The following is a 16,881-nucleotide window of genomic DNA, read 5'->3' on the forward strand; positions in this document are numbered from 1 at the left end:
TTCCCATTCTGGAGGTGTGACCGGCATGCCCTGTTGCTAGCTACAGGACCTTGCATTTGGCTCTGGTCAAATTTCTTTGCTTTGAATGGGTCCAGTTTACCAAATGAGCCAGATCCCTCTGTATCACTGTCCTCTCCTCATCAGTAATTACCACGCTGCCAGTATTTTGTCACCCATCAGTCTTCTCAGCAGGGATTGTATGTTCGCTCCCAAATCACTGATAAAAATTATTTTAAAAAATTTGTCCTTGAGAGCTTCTTCAGAGCCTTTGTACCCAGGACCTCCTCCCCACAGCACAGTGAGAAAAGGCCGTCCAGTCCTGCTGGTACATAGTGGAGAAGCACAGAACAAACACACCTTTAAGACCTGTGCTGTCCATAGGCTCTGAAAAACATGTGGGGGTCAGCAGCTTACAAATGCACTACAGGCCTGTGTTGTAGACAGGTCCCAATGGTGTCTCGGTTTCCCACCCTCTAAAATGGGGAGAGCCAACAAAACCTTGATTAGCTCTATTTGATAGTTGGGGAAACCGAGGCACTCAGCATTGAAGACACTCACTCATAAGCCCAAATGCAGGAATACAAAATGGCAGGTCTTCTGATAGCCAGTCCTGGGACCTAGCCCCGCTTATCCTGGCCTCGCTACTCTAACTTTGGTCACAGCCTCCTTGGCTTTTCCTCCATGTCCCTTAACCCCACGTCACTGCAGAAGAAAGATTTTCTGTTAGCCAGCTGGCTCTAATACACGTGGATGTCATTCCAAAAGACGTGGTCTTGCTCAGTTCCATGTTATGGTTGGCGGAAGGAACCACTTGGTGACATTCTAGGGCCTGAGTTATACGGGCCAAAGGATTTCCTCTTCCATTGTGTCGTCAGCACCTTTGAGAGGAAGAAGTTGCTGTTAGCCCACAGCTTTCCAGTTTCAACCTGTCCCAGGGTGACATGGCCAGGAAAGGGGTTTGAGCTGAACTGCACCTAGCCCAGGTTATGCAGCTCCCTAGGGTGAAGGGAATAAGTGTGCGGGTCACATGACAAGAAGCAGTATATGACTCAGACCTCTTGAGAGATATAAGGGCAGCCTGTGCTCAGCCAGGAGAGAGACCCCAAGGGGCGTAGGCATGGGAGGGGCTTGGATAGTCCTTGTAAGGTCAGGGACAAGCCAGCTAGGGGACAGGCTGAGAACTTAGGACAAGACCCTAGGAGGGAACGACATGGTAGTTCAGGTGACGGGGCAGACAGTCCACTTGGGTTAGGCTTCCAGGGCCAGACACCCACAGGTGAAGGTGATTGTCAGGGCTCCTGGTCTTCTTCCCCAGGGTAGATTTGATAGGGGAGAAGACTGATGCCGTAAGGGGGAAATGAGTTAACTCCTAGGTCACCCAGTGAGTTTATATCACAAATGCATAATCGGAAGGAGCCAATAGAAACATAGACTGCCCACAGAGGGACAATGGAATGTCCCATGGAGGAAAGAGGCTCTCCCCGCCATTTCTTAACCTCGTGGGCTGTTCTCATGATCCCTTTCCTCCTTGGCTCTTTCGAAAGCAAGATGCTCCTTGTTCCTCACTGCCCCATCTCCAAAAACTACTGCATGGTTCTCCTCATTCTGGCCCACTGCTGGCCACTTGTAGCACCCACAGTCCCAGGCAGCAGGCTTGACACAGCAGGTCTGGAAGTGTCTTCCAATGGAATGAAATAGAGGATATTTTCATTATATTGCCATGGGGGGAGGAAGAAAGAATAACCCACTTTCCTTTCTGTCTGTCCACAAGGCCATGATTTCCAACTTTGTGGAATGGGTCGATATCACTCATAAAGTCTCAAGTACACTCCATCTCATTTCTGCCCTTGGAGGATTCACACATGCACACCCTATGCAGGTGTGTGAGTAACATTGATTTTACTTTTAATCAATACCAAAGAAATTAAGAGGCTGGATCTGGCTGATGCAGGGTAGGCTCAAGTCGTCTTTTGGGGACTTTTCCCAGTACTGACTCTCACTTTGTTTCATGCTCCATCAAAAACTTCCAAACTTCACCTTCCGGGAGCAGAACAAAATCAGGACCCAAAGTAATATACTTTTGGTTAGAATGCAGCGTTCTGCAGGCAGCAGAGTGCATTCTCACCAACCCTCCTCTCGAATCCAGCAACAGAAAAGCCCGGACGACACAGGGCAAAAGAATGCCTGCTGCACGAAGCATCATCTAAAGTCACCTTCCAAGGAGTTAAAGAGAAGCCAGGATAAAAAAGGATTCAAAATTTACATTGTCACTGCTTCATGAGATAATAATTCGCTACCCAAAATATGCATCTGCAGCATTAGATCTGCGTCTGCAAGATAACAAAAAGCTCTCCTTGGCAAAATACGAACTCAGGCCTGCTAGGCCTTTTAGCCATTAACAGTATGAAAAGCTGTATCTTCAAGGTTTTTTCCCCTCTGTGTGGACTTGTGATGGGGAATACAAACCCCACATTCGGGAAGAAGGGGTTAAGGAGCTGCTCTGGCCTCAGCCAGCCCAGCTCCATCACACCTGCACGGGGTGCACAGACTGGACGAGGACTTGTGGGCAGACCAGGCAAGAGGAAGGACCTCTACCTTAAAGGCTCTGAAGGAAGGCAGGATCTCTCCCTCAGCAACTGCCTGAGGGAAGGGATGACCTGCTCCTGTTGCACCAGGGTTTAGTGTTCTGCCGCATTCACGAGGCAGCCACTGCAGAGGACCCAGCCACTGCCCCCGTCAACTCCCTGAGCTGTCTCATGCCCTGGCAGAGTGTCCTTACCTCCCCGACCCTGGCTGTGTTCCTGTAGCCCAGAAGCCTGCTGTCCTGGTGCCAGGCCCAGCACCACAGGTCTTCGGCCTCATGGATGGTCAGCCCCGGGAAAGAGACACACACCCACATCTGTCATTCTGGTTGCCGTGCTTGTGTCCTTCCAATCCCATTGGTGACTGCACAGTGGGCAGAGTCCTCGCTGCGTGCCTGGCCCAACAGAATTGCAGGGGGTGGTGAAGAACGGAGATAAAGAGAGACTCAACATCCAGACGGGGTCAGTCTGAGAGAAACTGCCTGGGGTCCCAGTCTCACTCTTCTATGGGGTGCCTTTTCCCAGCTGGGTTCCTTACCCCTCTGGTGCAGCAGCAGCTGGTAGAGCCGGTAAACCCCCTCCCTGGCCTGCCAGCTCATGTCCTTGGCTGGGTCACTGATGAACAGAGCCAGCTCTGCCACATGGTGACCCATCCTGGGGAATTCTGCTGCGTTCTAATGGAAGGGAGAGGGAGAGGGGACTCCATCAGCATTTCCCTGTCAGCTCCCAGTCCCCCCTGGGACAGGACTTTCCTTCCCCTCAGCCCCTCTGCAGGAAATGCTAGAGGATAGAAGCTAGAGCTAGACCCTTAATTTCCTCTGCTCCCAAGGGAGCCTGGAGCACAGGGATGTGGGCAGGGCCCTCCATGAGGACTTGCTTCCCCAGCTGCTCCAGGATGACACGAAGGCATGAGCCTGGAGCATGGTCCCCTTAAAAGCCCAGAGTCACCACTTACCAGGACAAGAAGTAATGGACTCAAGCCAAGCTCATTCTCTGCTCTCACTCTGCCTCCCCAAGAGGAACACTCCTAACCCACAGCCCCTGCAGCACCAGATCCTACAGCCAGTTGGAGCCAGCCCACCTATGTCTGGAGTCAGGAAGCTGGGGTCACAGGTCACTTACATCTAACTCAGGGAGGGTGATGGTGAATCTGAGGAGGGCTGTGCTGCTCCTATTAGCCCTGGCTCTCTCCTGCGGCACCCTGGACATGATCCAGTAGTTCATGGGCTGCGGGGAAAGGAGGCAGCTCAGGATCAATGGGCAGGTACACGTATTGTGCAAATGCGACCCCCGCGTCCCGCATCCCCAGAGAGCTGAGACATTGTGCGCAGGGTGGAATATCTAATTCTTTGATTACAGGGCTTTAGAAAGGGATTGTTGCCCCCAGGACTATGCTTGTATCCTGCAGGTCACAACTTGTCATTGTCTCTCTAGATTGGAAGAATGTCTGGTGTTGGGGCTGGTCCCATCCGCCCTAAACTCCCTCCCTGGCTCTCAAGTCCTTGGTTGGGTGAAGGGACTGAGTGTGAGCACAATCCCCCCAGGAATCTCAGGGTCCCTTGGAGAGAAGGGCTGATTCTCTGGGGTCCTCCTGTTTCTCAAGAAAGGAGCCCATGACTCTTCTCTGAGGACGATCTTCTGGATCTCATAGGAGGGGTTCAGACTCTCACTCCCCAAGCCAGCCAGGGGCCCTGTGGTTACTGCGCAACAGAACCAGGCAGAGCTCTGGCTTGAAGTCCCAGCTCCTTCCTCAGTCCATCAAGGAGGAAGGGCCCGACACTGCATTGCACTGACTGCCCTGACCAAGGACACACCACTGGGGGCCCAGCTAGGAGGACACACTGGAGAATGGATCGAAGAGTTAAGGTAAAATTGCCCCCACTCCTCTCATCGGGCTCACCTCCAAGATGTCGTGGAGCCTGTCGCTGTCTGGGGATTCTACCAGCAGGTTCCCCAGCAGGGCATCCATGAGGTTTGGCAAGACCCTATGCAGATCCTGCAAAGCAAGGGAGAGCCATGGCTCAGAGCTAGGGAAACTGGGGCTACACCTGCCACAGGATGGGAAGAAGGGTCTCTGGGAAGCGCTGGTGAGATCCCCAAAACACATATCCTGGCCTCCCTCATTCACGTCCCACTGCAGGCAATTAGCCAGGATTCATGGCAGGATGACAGCAGGCCCTTCGATCCATGATTTAAGCATGATCTACCTGGAGGTGGGTGGTGTCCTTCTCCGTGTCCAGGGTGAAGACGGCATGCGGGGCAGCTCGAAGGAGGTGGGTCTCCAGCTCTGGCTCCAGGGCAGCTGTCGTGGTGCTGGCAGGAGAGAGGAGCTGGTATTAGACCGTGCAGTGCGGAGGCGGCACTGGTACCAACCCGGACGTGAAGCTGCAGGGAAATAGGCCCAGACTGGCGAGAATGGAAACTGAGGCACCGAGCCAGGGAATGACAAGGCCAAGGTTTCCCAGACAGACAGTGGCAGGGTAGGAATAGAGCCTGTTCCCTGGACCCTGCTGCCCCCTCCTCTATCTGATCCTGGGAGTGAGCCTCTCCCCAAAGCCACTGCAAAGTAACTGGAGGGAAAAGAACGGCCCAGCCAGGAGAGTGTGAACCTTCCCAGCACCTCTGCCACAGGAGTCACCCTTGGGAGGTGAGCGGGGAGTGGAAGGGGCAGTGACTCTTAGCCGGGGGCCTCAACAGCACCGGGATTTGGGGAACCGGGGGGAGGGTCTCGGTACCTGAGGTTGCCCACAGCAATCAGGGAGTTAGCGAGGATGGCGCTGGGTGGAGAGATAAAAGGCAGCTCCTCAATGAGCTCCTGTGAGACCCAAAGGAGACAAAGGAGCATGAGATTTGGGCCTGACTGACGCTTCTCAGTGAGGAGATAACACAGCCAGCACCCCACACAGCCCGCAGGTCCCCCCACCTGCCTCCTGCTCCTCCGATTCCTACGCAGCAGTGACCAATCTCAGAATTTCTCCCATCTCTTCTCCCCAATCTTCATCCCCAGCAATCCCTGCACTCAGCTACCCCCCCAGCACCAACCATGCCCCATCCATTAGGCCGGGGTGACCCCTGCCCCTCCCATATCTCTGTCCTCCCTCCAGCGGCTGGGCGCCGTGTCTCTCTCAGCACAATAATCTCTACAACAGCCGCCTAGCAGCTGTGCGGCTCCAATGTGTCCTGCTCTCTCTGCTGTGCAGCGAGACACGCAGGGTGGATGGCATGCAGGAACAAGAACTGCTGGGCCTCGTCCTGCACCCATCAGGAGTGGGGTTAGGGGAGACAGAGCCAGTGAGCCAGGGACCTCCCTGTCTCACCCACGCCAGCTGCAGGACTCAGGCCTGAATGGGGGGTAGTCCAAATCACTCACGACTCCTACACAAGCAGAGTCAGGAACTGGGACAGTGCCTGTGAGGGGAGGAGACCCTGGCTGGTGTATGACAAACACCCCAATCGTGGGGGTCCCAGATGATGGTAGAGAAAAGTCCCCGTTAGGGCTGGTGGATCATCGGAGACAAGACGCTCTGCAGGGGGTTAGGGTGCTGGGAAGGGGCAGGACAATCTCAGTTCCAGCACAGCTGGGGAATGTTTTCACCTTTTCTTGGCCTTGCAGTTGCTCTTGGGTGTTCTTGACAGCAGCCTCCTCCATGGCAACGTTCACCCATTCCTCCTCCTCATCCTCCGAGTCCCTGGCGGTCCCTGCACCAGGGACAGAAGTGTGGAGGCTAACTCCTGTTCCACTCGGAGGAAAGACAGGGGCATGGTGGGGCAATGAGCCCCCTCTCCACCTCTAGGACCCGGGAGGGAATGAGACCCCACACTCCCACCTCTCAGTGATGCCTTCAGCCCCCAACTCCTTCAGGAGCCCAAAGCAAAGAGAGCCCCCCCGACTGTCCTGAGGCTGGAATGTCCTCAGTGACCGGGCAGGGCAATACCTCCTCCTGGGAATCAGGGCTGAGCTCCTGGGACCTGTGCTTCCCACACAACAAACCCCAGACCCACCCAGCCCGGCTCCCCTCCTTGTCTCAGTCTTGCCTGCCCAACCGCATCCTGGGACAGCTCCATTTCGGCCAGGCTTGACACAGCAGGTCTGGAAGTGTCTTCCAATGGAATGAAATAGAGGATATTTTCATTATATTGCCATGGGGGGAGGAAGAAAGAATAACCCACTTTCCTTTCTGTTTGTCCACAAGGCCATGATTTCCAACTTTGTGGAATGGGTCGATATCACTCATAAAGTCTCAAGTACACTCCATCTCATTTCTGCCCTTGGAGGATTCTCACATGCACACCCTATGCAGGTGTGTGAGTAACATTGATTTTACTTTTAATCAATACCAAAGAAATTAAGAGGCTGGATCTGGCTGATGCAGGGTAGGCTCAAGTCATCTTTTGGGGACTTTTCCCAGTACTGACTCTCACTTTGTTTCATGCTCCATCAAAAACTTCCAAACTTCACCTTCCGGGAGCAGAACAAAATCAGGACCCAAAGTAATATACTTTTGGTTAGAATGCAGCGTTCTGCAGGCAGCAGAGTGGATTCTCACCAACCCTCCTCTCGAATCCAGCAACAGAAAAGCCCGGAAGACACAGGGCAAAAGAATGCCTGCTGCACGAAGCATCATCTAAAGTCGCCTTCCAAGGAGTTAAAGAGAAGCCAGGATAAAAAAGGATTCAAAATTTACATTGTCACTGCTTCATGAGATAATAATTCGCTACCCAAAATATGCATCTGCAGCATTAGATCCGCGTCTGCAAGATAACAAAAAGCTCTCCTTGGCAAAATACGAACTCAGGCCTGCTAGGCCTTTTAGCCATTAACAGTATGAAAAGCTGTATCTTCAAGGTTTTTTCCCCTCTGTGTGGACTTGTGATGGGGAATACAAACCCCACATTCGGGAAGAAGGGGTTAAGGAGCTGCTCTGGCCTCAGCCAGCCCAGCTCCATCACACCTGCACGGGGTGCACAGACTGGACGAGGACTTGTGGGCAGACCAGGCAAGAGGAAGGACCTCTACCTTGAAGGCTCTGAAGGAAGGCAGGATCTCTCCCTCAGCAACTGCCTGAGGGAAGGGATGACCTGCTCCTGTTGCACCAGGGTTTAGTGTTCTGCCGCATCCACGAGGCAGCCACTGCAGAGGACCCAGCCACTGCCCCCCTCAACTCCCTGAGCTGTCTCATGCCCTGGCAGAGTGTCCTTACCTCCCCGACCCTGGCTGTGTTCCTGTAGCCCAGAAGCCTGCTGTCCTGGTGCCAGGCCCAGCACCACAGGTCTTCGGCCTCATGGATGGTCAGCCCCGGGAAAGAGACACACACCCACATCTGTCATTCTGGTTGCCGTGCTTGTGTCCTTCCAATCCCATTGGTGGCTGCTCAGTGGGCAGAGTCCTCGCTGCGTGCCTGGCCCAACAGAATTGCAGGGGGTGGTGAAGAACGGAGATAAAGAGAGACTCAACATCCAGACGGGGTCAGTCTGAGAGAAACTGCCTGGGGTCCCAGTCTCACTCTTTCTATGGGGTGCCTTTTCCCAGCTGGGTTCCTTACCCCTCTGGTGCAGCAGCAGCTGGTAGAGCCGGTAAACCCGGCTCATGTCCTTGGCTGGGTCACTGATGAACAGAGCCAGCTCTGCCACATGGTGACCCATCCTGGGGAATTCTGCTGCGTTCTAATGGAAGGGAGAGGGAGAGGGGACTCCATCAGCATTTCCCTGTCAGCTCCCAGTCCCCCCTGGGACAGGACTCTCCTTCCCCTCAGCCCCTCTACAGCAAATGCTAGAGGATAGAAGCTAGAGCTAGACCCTTAATTTCCTCTGCTCCCAAGGGAGCCTGGAGCACAGGGATGTGGGCAGGGCCCTCCATGAGGACTTGCTTCCTCAGCTGCTCCTTGATGACACGAAGGCATGAGCCTAGAGCATGGTCCCCTTAAAAGCCCAGAGTCACCACTTAACCAGGACAAGAAGTAATGGACTCAAGCCATGCTCATTCTCTGCTCTCACTCTGCCCCCCAAGAGGAACACTCCTAACCCACAGCCCCTGCAGCACCAGATCCTACAGCCAGTTGGAGCCAGCCCACCTATGCCTGGAGTCAGGAAGCTGGGGTCACAGGTCACTTACATCTAACTCAGGAAGGGTGATGGTGAATCTGAGGAGGGCTGTGCTGCTTCTAATAGCCCTGGCTCTCTCCTGGGACACTCTAGACATGATCCAGTAGTTCATGGGCTGCGGTGAAAGGAGGCAGCTCAGGATCAATGGGCAGGTGCACGTATTGTGCAAATGAGACCCCCACGTCCCACATCCCCAGAGGGCTGAGACATTGTGCGCAGGGTGGAATATCTAATTCTTTGATCGCAGGGCTTTAGAAAGGGATTGTTGCCCCCAGGACTATGCTTGTATCCTGCAGGTCACAACTTGTCATTGTCTCTCTAGATTGGAAGAATGTCTGGTGTCGGGGCTGGTGCCATCCGCCCTAAACTCCCTCCCTGGCTCTCAAGTCCTTGGTTGGGTGAAGGGACTGAGTGTGAGCACAATCCCTCCAGGAATCTCAGGGTACCTTGGAGAGAAGGGCTGATTCTCTGGGGTCCTCCTGTTTCTCTAGAAAGGAGCCCATGACTCTTCTCTGAGGACGATCTTCTAGATCTTATAGGAGGGGTTCAGACTCTCACTCCCCAAACCAGCCAGGGGCCCTATGGTTACTGCTCAACAGAACAAGGCAGAGCTCTGGCTTGAAGTCCCAGCTCCTTCCTCAGTCCATCAAGGAGGAAGGGCCTGACACTGCATTGCACTGACTGCCCTGACCAAGGACAGACCACTGGGGGCCCAGCTAGCAGGACACACTGGAGAATGGATCGAAGAGTTAAGGTAAAATTACCCCTACCCCTCAAATCGGGCTCACCTCCAAGATGTCGTGGAGCCTGTCGCTGTCTGGGGACTCTACCAGCAGGTTCCCCAGCAGGGCATCCATGAGGTTTGGCAAGACCCTATGCAGATCCTGCAAAGCAAGGGAGAGCCATGGCTCAGAGCTAGGGAAACTGGGGCTACACCTGCCACAGGATGGGAAGAAGGGTCTCTGGGAAGCGCTGGTGAGACCCCCAAAACACATATCCTGGCCTCCCTCATTCACATCCCACTGCAGGCAATTAGCCAGGATTCATGGCAGGATGACAGCAGGCCCTTCGATCCATGATTTAAGCATGATCTACCTGGAGGTGGGTGGTGTCCTTCTCCGTGCCCAGGGTGAAGACGGCATGCGGGGCAGCTCGAAGGAGGTGGGTCTCTAGCTCTGGCTCCAGGGCAGCTGTCGTGGTGCTGGCAGGAGAGAGGAGCTGGTATTAGACCGTGCAGTGCGGAGGCGGCACTGGTACCAACCCGGACGTGAAGCTGCAGGGAAATAGGCCCAGACTGGCGAGAATGGAAACTGAGGCACCGAGCCAGGGAATGACAAATCCAAGGTTTCCCAGACAGACAGTGGCAGGGTAGGAATAGAGCCTGTTCCCTGGACCCTGCTGCCCCCTCCTCTATCTGATTCTGGGAGTGAGCCTCTCCCCAAAGCCACTGCAAAGTAACTGGAGGGAAAAGAACGGCCCAGCCAGGAGAGTGTGAACCTTCCCAGCACCTCTGCCACAGGAGTCACCCTTGGGAGGTGAGCGGGGAGTGGGAAGGACAGTGACTCCCAGCCGGGGGCCTCAGCAGCACCAGGATTAGGGGAACCAGGCGGGAGGGTCTCGATACCTGAGGTTGCCCACAGCAATCAGGGAGTTAGCGAGGATGGTGCTGGGTGGAGAGATATCAGGCAGCTCCTCAATGAGCTCCTGTGACACCCAAAGGAGACAAAGGAGCGTGAGATTTGGGCCTGACTGATGCTTCTCAGTGAGGAGATGACACAGCCAGCACCCCACACAGCCCGCAGGTCCCCCCACCTGCCTCCTGCTCCTCCGATTCCTACGCAGCAGTGACCAATCTCAGAATTTCTCCCATCTCTTCTCCCCAAACTTCAGCCCCAGCAATCCCTGCCCTCAGCTGCCCCTCCAGCACCAGCCATCCCCCATCCATTAGCCCGGGGAGACCCCTGCCCCTCCCATATCTCTTTCCTCCCTCTAGCAGCTGGGTGCTGTGTCTCACTCACCACAATAATCTCTAAAACAGCCGCCCTGCAGCAGTGCGGCTCCAATGTGTCCTGCTCTCTCTGCTGTGCAGCGAGACATGCGGGGTGGATGGCATCCAGGAACATGAGCTGCTGGGCCTTGTCCTGCACCCACCAGGAGTGGGGTTAGGGGAGACAGAGCCAGTGAGCCAGGGACCTCCCTGCCCCACCCACACCAGCTGCAGGACTCAGGCCTGAATGGGGGATAGTGGGGACCCGGCCATTGTCCAAATCACCCACAACTCCTACACAAACAGGGTCAGGAACTGGGACAGTGCCTGTTGGGGGAGGAGACCCCGGCTAGTGTGTGACGAACACCCCCATCCTGGGGGTCCCAGATGAGGGTGGAGAAAAGACCCTGTTACGGCTGGTGGATCATCAGAGACAAGACCCTCTGCAAGGAATCAGGGTGCTGGGAAGGGGAAGGACAATCTCAGTCCCAGCACAGCTGGGGAAGCTTTCTACCTTTTCTCGGCCTTGGAGCTGCTCTCATTCACATGTCCACGGCCACCTCCTCCTCGGCCATCTGCATTCCTCCTCATCATCCTCTGAGTCCCTGGCGTTCCCTGCACCAGGCAGAGAAGGGGACAGGGTGACTCCTACTGCCACGCGGGGAAAGGACAGGGACATGGTGGAGAAATGTGTCCCATTCCCACCTCCAGGACTCGGCGCAGATCAGGCCCCACACTCACACCTCTCAGTGATGCCTTCAGCCCCCAACTCCTTCAGGAGCCCATAGCAAAGACACCCTCCCTCCCCCACAATGTCATGGACTCCCTGTGTGGTGCCTCACCCGCCCCCACCTGGAGCATCAAGGACCAAAGTGGCAGCATCTAGTATCAGTGGGGTTCATGTGGCTCTGGCCACACACCTGGGCTGGGGATCCGCCCCCACAGCACTGGTGGAGTGCCTGGGCCCAGGGAGTTCACAGCCCCCTCCTCACCCCTCCCTGAGCCCAGCCTGGCTCCTCACCTGGAACAAAGCAGCGGGACACCTCGGGCTCGCTGCTGCCTCAGTCCCTGGCGCTGCTGCTGTCCCATGGGGAGCGGGCCGAGCTGCTGGTGCTTGGACAGGGTTCCTCCACCTCCTGCCTTCGGGAGGCTAGAAGGTCCTCAGTGACCGGGTAGGGCGATGCCTCCTGCTGAGAATCAGGGCTGGACTCATGGGGCCTCTGCTTCCCACACAACAAGCCCCAGAGCCACCCTGCCGGCTCCCGTCCCGGGCTGAGTCCTGCCTGCCCAGCCACATCATGGGACAACTCCATTTCAGCCTCCCTGGTGCCTCTCCCACCTCGGCGCCTGCGCTGGGAGCGGGTTTCTTCCGCCAGAAGGCTGGGCGCTTCCACCTCCTGGCTCTGGCGGGAACTCCTTCCCCGCCAGAGGGGACAAAGGGACCGCTCTGCTCCTGGGGAAGATGGCAGCTGCTTCCCTCAGGCTCTGGGGTCACCTGCAGAGCCTTCTTCCTCAACATCCTCAGGAGCCTGGCCAGAATAGAACCGAGCGAGGAGCAGCCGTGAGTCTGGGCCCAAGGCAGCCTCTCACTAACCGGCCTTTTTGGTCCCTCCCCATCCCTGTCCCTGACAGACCAGCTCCTCCTCCACACACAGGGGTGCAGGGAGTGCCATCTACACACACTGCCAGGAGTTCATTGCATCATCTGCTCCCAACGTGCCCCTTCATCGTTCCTGGTGCTGCAATACCCGGGGAGATCCCAGCACTGGCGTCAGTCACAAAGACCACCTGTCACTTTGGATGAGCAGCTCCCTCCTGCCGTCCCAGGCCACACTCCCTGTCCGGGCTACAGAAGGAACAGAATCCAGGAGTCCAGACTTCTCCTGGGAAACCGTTTCCCATGCTCAGAAGGTCACAGGGTCTGGCCCAGCTCAGAGACTCTCCGCCTGGGGAACAGTCTCCCACAAGGGAAGGGCTTGTTTTTGCCACAGACTGGCTGTGTGACCTCAGTTGGGAATATGACCCAAGAGCCCCGACTTTCAAACTAACCTTCGGACCTGGAATTTCATACATTGAATGACCTGAATGAAGTGCTCTCAAATGACCAACCACAGTTCATAGTAATTATTCAGAAAGTATTTCAGGAGAACTAGAATGTCAGAGAGAATCATGAACTGCTCAGAGACAATTAAAGCAGAGAAGCAGCAAAATTTGTCAACCGTATGACTGGTTATGACTTATTTACTAGGTCTTAAAAGAGACCAACAAGGACCTGAGTCAACTCCCTGTCAGTAACCCCCTGCTCAGCCAATCAGGGTAGAGGGGTGGGAGGTTGCAGGTTCTTACCAGAGAGCACAAACGATGGCCCCGGTCACCGGTGGGAATCACTCTCTGAGCACTATTTCAGTCCCACATTTTTGGGTGGACATCTGACAATGGCAGCTGCAGAGCACCCCCCAGGACACACACAAACACACACACCCCTCTCCTGGTGGTGGGAAGGGAACAGGGAAAAGGACAAAAGAAGTAAGAGATGAAGAGAAAGGAGAGAGGGATGGAGGGAAAGGTAAAACCACCCAAAGGACAAACCCTAATGTCCCCAGTGATTCTAAGGGACAAAATCCTAGGTGTTTGGCTGAAAATTCTGCCATCTTAAACTAGTGTTTTCCATGCCTAGATTTCAGCTGGAACCAGATGGATCAAATGGAACAGGTTCCAAGCCTCTCAGAGGCTCTTACCTTCTCAACAGGGATGTATGTTTTCTGGTAAAATCAGTAAAAGGAAAGGAGAAAACTTCAAAGAGGTTCCTCCTCGTGCTCACGTACGTGAACCCTAATACTCTCTCAGTCCTCAAAGAGAGACCTCGAGAAGGAGACTTGCTGAAGCAAAGCCACAGGGGATCTCTGACGTTTCCCTGGACCTGCACCCCTGTCCTGCCTGGCTGATGTTAGCATCTCTCTGTGAGGTCACCACCTCCCCATCACCTTTGACCAATAGGCTGAGCTCCTGCAAAAGGCCTTTGTGATCTCTCTGCCACACCCACCCCTCCCCTGCACAGCTAATGTCCTGCTTCTGGCCAGACACTTTGGAGGTTTCAGCTACTAGTACCCTGTGGATCACCCCACTCAATGAGGGTTCATTCCAGGAAGGCAGCCGGCTAGACAGTAAAACATCAGAGGCTGCTCCCAATTCTACACTCAGTTTTTCAGAAATTAGGAGACTGTATGGTCAGAAGAGGCCATTAGAGCATCTCATCTGACACCCTGCATATCACAGGCCTCCTGTAGACCACAATAGCTCCTGTCGGGGCAAACAGATTCCAGGTAGGCATCTAGTCTTCATTAAAGACATCAAGAGATGGAGAATCCACCACTTTCCTTGGTAGCTAGTTCCTGTGGTGAATCATCCTCGCTGTTGAATATTTGTTCCTTATTTGAAATTGAATTTCCCTCTTTTCACCTTCCAGCCATTGGGTATCGTGATGCCGTGCTCTGCTAGATTAAGGAGCCCCTTCATACCCAATATTTTCTCTCCATTAAGGCACTTCAACACTTCAATAGCTCACTAGAAGGCATTTTTCTCCACCCCTCAGAACATTTGGTGGCTCTTTGATGCCCCAGCTTCAATGTCTCAACATCTTTTTCAAATGAGGACACCAAAACCGGATGCCGTATTCCAATCTCAGTCTCACTCATGCTCTGTCACCTCCCTATACTACTCACCGCTCTGCTCCTACGTCTAATGATGGCTTTAGCCCTGTTCACCACAGAATCACACTGGGAGCTCATGATGACGGGCTTCTCCACTATGGCCCCGAAAACCCTTTCAGAGTCACTGCTTTCCTGGATATACTTCCCCATTCTGGATGTGTGACCGGCATGCCCTGTTGCTAGCTATAGGACCTTGCATTTGGCTCTGGTCAAATTTCTTTGCTTTGAATGGGTCCAGTTTGCCACCCACCAGTCACCCACCAGTGTATTTTGTCACCCACCAGTCTTCTCAGCAGGCATTGTATGTTTGCTCTCAAATCACTGATAAAAATTATTTTAAAAATTACTCCTTGAGAGGTTCTTCAGAGCCTTAGTACCCAGAACCTGCGCCCCACAGCACAGTGAGAAAAGGACCCCTTCCCCTCCCATGCCTCTGTCCTCCCTCCAGCAGCTGGGCGCTGTGTCTCGCTCACCACAGTCCTCTCCACCACAGCCGCCTTGCAGCAGTGCGACTCCAATGTGTCCTGTGCTCTCTTCCATGTAGCGAATCACGCGGGGTGGATGGCATCCAGGAACATGAGCTACTGGGCCTTGTCCTGCACCCACCAGGAGTGGGGTTAGGGGAGAGAGAGCCAGTGAGCCAGGGACCTCCCTGCCCCACCCACACCAGCTGCAGGACTCAGGCCTGAACGGGGGATAGTGGGGACCCGGCCATTGTCCAAATCAACCACAACCCCTACACAAACAAGGTCAGGAACTGGGACAGTGCATGTTAGGGGAGGAGACTCTGGCTGGTCTGTGACAAACACCCCTATTTTGGGGGTCCACGATCATAGTGGAGAAAAGTCCCTGTTAGAGCTGGTGGATCATCAGAGACAAGACGCTCTGCAGGGGGTCAGGGTGCTGGGAAGGGGCAGGACAATCTCAGTTCCAGCACAGCTGGGAAAGGTTTCTACCTTTTCTCAGCCTTGGAACTGCTCTCGTCTGTTCCTGAGAGCAGCCTCCTCATGGCCATGTCCACGGCTACCTCCTCCTTGTCCTCTGAGTCCCTGGAGGTCCCTGCACCAGGGAGAGAAGGGGACAGGGTGACTCCTGTTGCCACGCGGGGAAAGGAGAGGGGCATGGTGGGGTAATGTGCCCCCTTCCCACCTGCGGGACCCAGGGCACTTCAGGACCCACACTTCCCCCTCTCAGTGATGCCTTCAGCCCCCAATTCCTTCAGGAGCCCATAGCAAAGAGACCCTCCCTCCCCCACAGTGTCCTGGAATCACCTGTCCCCACCTGGAGCATCAAGGACCAAAGTGGCAGCATCTAGTATCACTGGGGTTCATGTGGCTCAAGCCAGACACCTGGGCTGGGGACCCGTCCCCACAGCACTGGTCGAGTGCCTGGGCCCAGGGTGTTCACAGCCCCCTCCTCACCCTCCATGAGCCCAGCCTGGTTCCTCACCTGGAACAAAGCAGCGGCGCACCTCGGCCTGGCTGCTGCCTCAGGCCCCGGCGCTGCTGCTGTCCCATGGGGAGCGGGCTGAGCTGCTGGTGCTGGGACAGGTTTCCTCCACCTCCTGCCTTCGGGAGGCTGGAAGGTCCTCAGTGACTGGGCAGGGCAATGCCTCCTCCTGGGAATCAGGGCTGAGCTCCTGGGACCTGTGCTTCCCACACAACAAGCCCCAGGGCCTCCCTCCCCGGCTCCCCTCCTGGTTTGGGTCTTGCCCGCCCAGCCGCATCCTGGGACAGCTCCATTTTGGCCTGGCTGGTGCCTCTCCCACCTCGGTGCCTGCGCTGGGAGCGGGTTTCCTCCACCAGAAGGCTGGGCGCTTCCACCTCCTGGCTCGGCCGGGAACTCCTTCCCCGCCAGAGGGGACAAAGGGACTCCTCTGCTCTTGGGGAAGATGGCAGCTGCTTTCCTCAGGCTCTGAGGCCACCTGCAGAGCCTTCTTTCTCAACATCCTCAGGAGCCTGGCCAAAATGGAACCGAGCGAGGAGCAGCCGTGAGTCTGGACCCAAGGCAGCCTCTCACTAACCGCCCTGTTTGGTCCCTCCCCATCCCTGTCCCTGACAGAGCAGCTCCTCCTCCCCACACAGGGGTGCAGGGAGTGCAATCTACACACACTGCCAGGATTTCATTGCATCATCTGCTGCCAGCGTTCCCCCTCGTCATCTCTGGTGCAGCAATACCCGGGGAGTCTCCTCCTTTTCCAGCACTGGGGTCAGTCACAAAGACCACCTGTCACTTTGGACAAGCAGCTCCCTCCTCCATCCCAGGCCATACTCCCCCTCCAGGCTACAGAAGGAACAGAATCCAGGAGTCCAGATTTCTCCTGGGAAACCATTCCCCATGTCAAAGTCCCTAGGCATAGCAAGCCCAGGGTCTCCTTGTTTCCCACTGATTTCATGCTCAGCAGCTCACAGGGTCTAGCCCAGTTCAGAGACTCTCAGCCTTCGGAACAGTCTCCCACAAGGGAAGGGCTGGGAGCCCCATTGCTGGGACCTTTCCAAAC

This window comes from Lepidochelys kempii, chromosome 3, assembly GCF_965140265.1.
Source record: "Lepidochelys kempii isolate rLepKem1 chromosome 3, rLepKem1.hap2, whole genome shotgun sequence".
Lineage (NCBI taxonomy): Eukaryota > Metazoa > Chordata > Testudines > Cheloniidae > Lepidochelys > Lepidochelys kempii.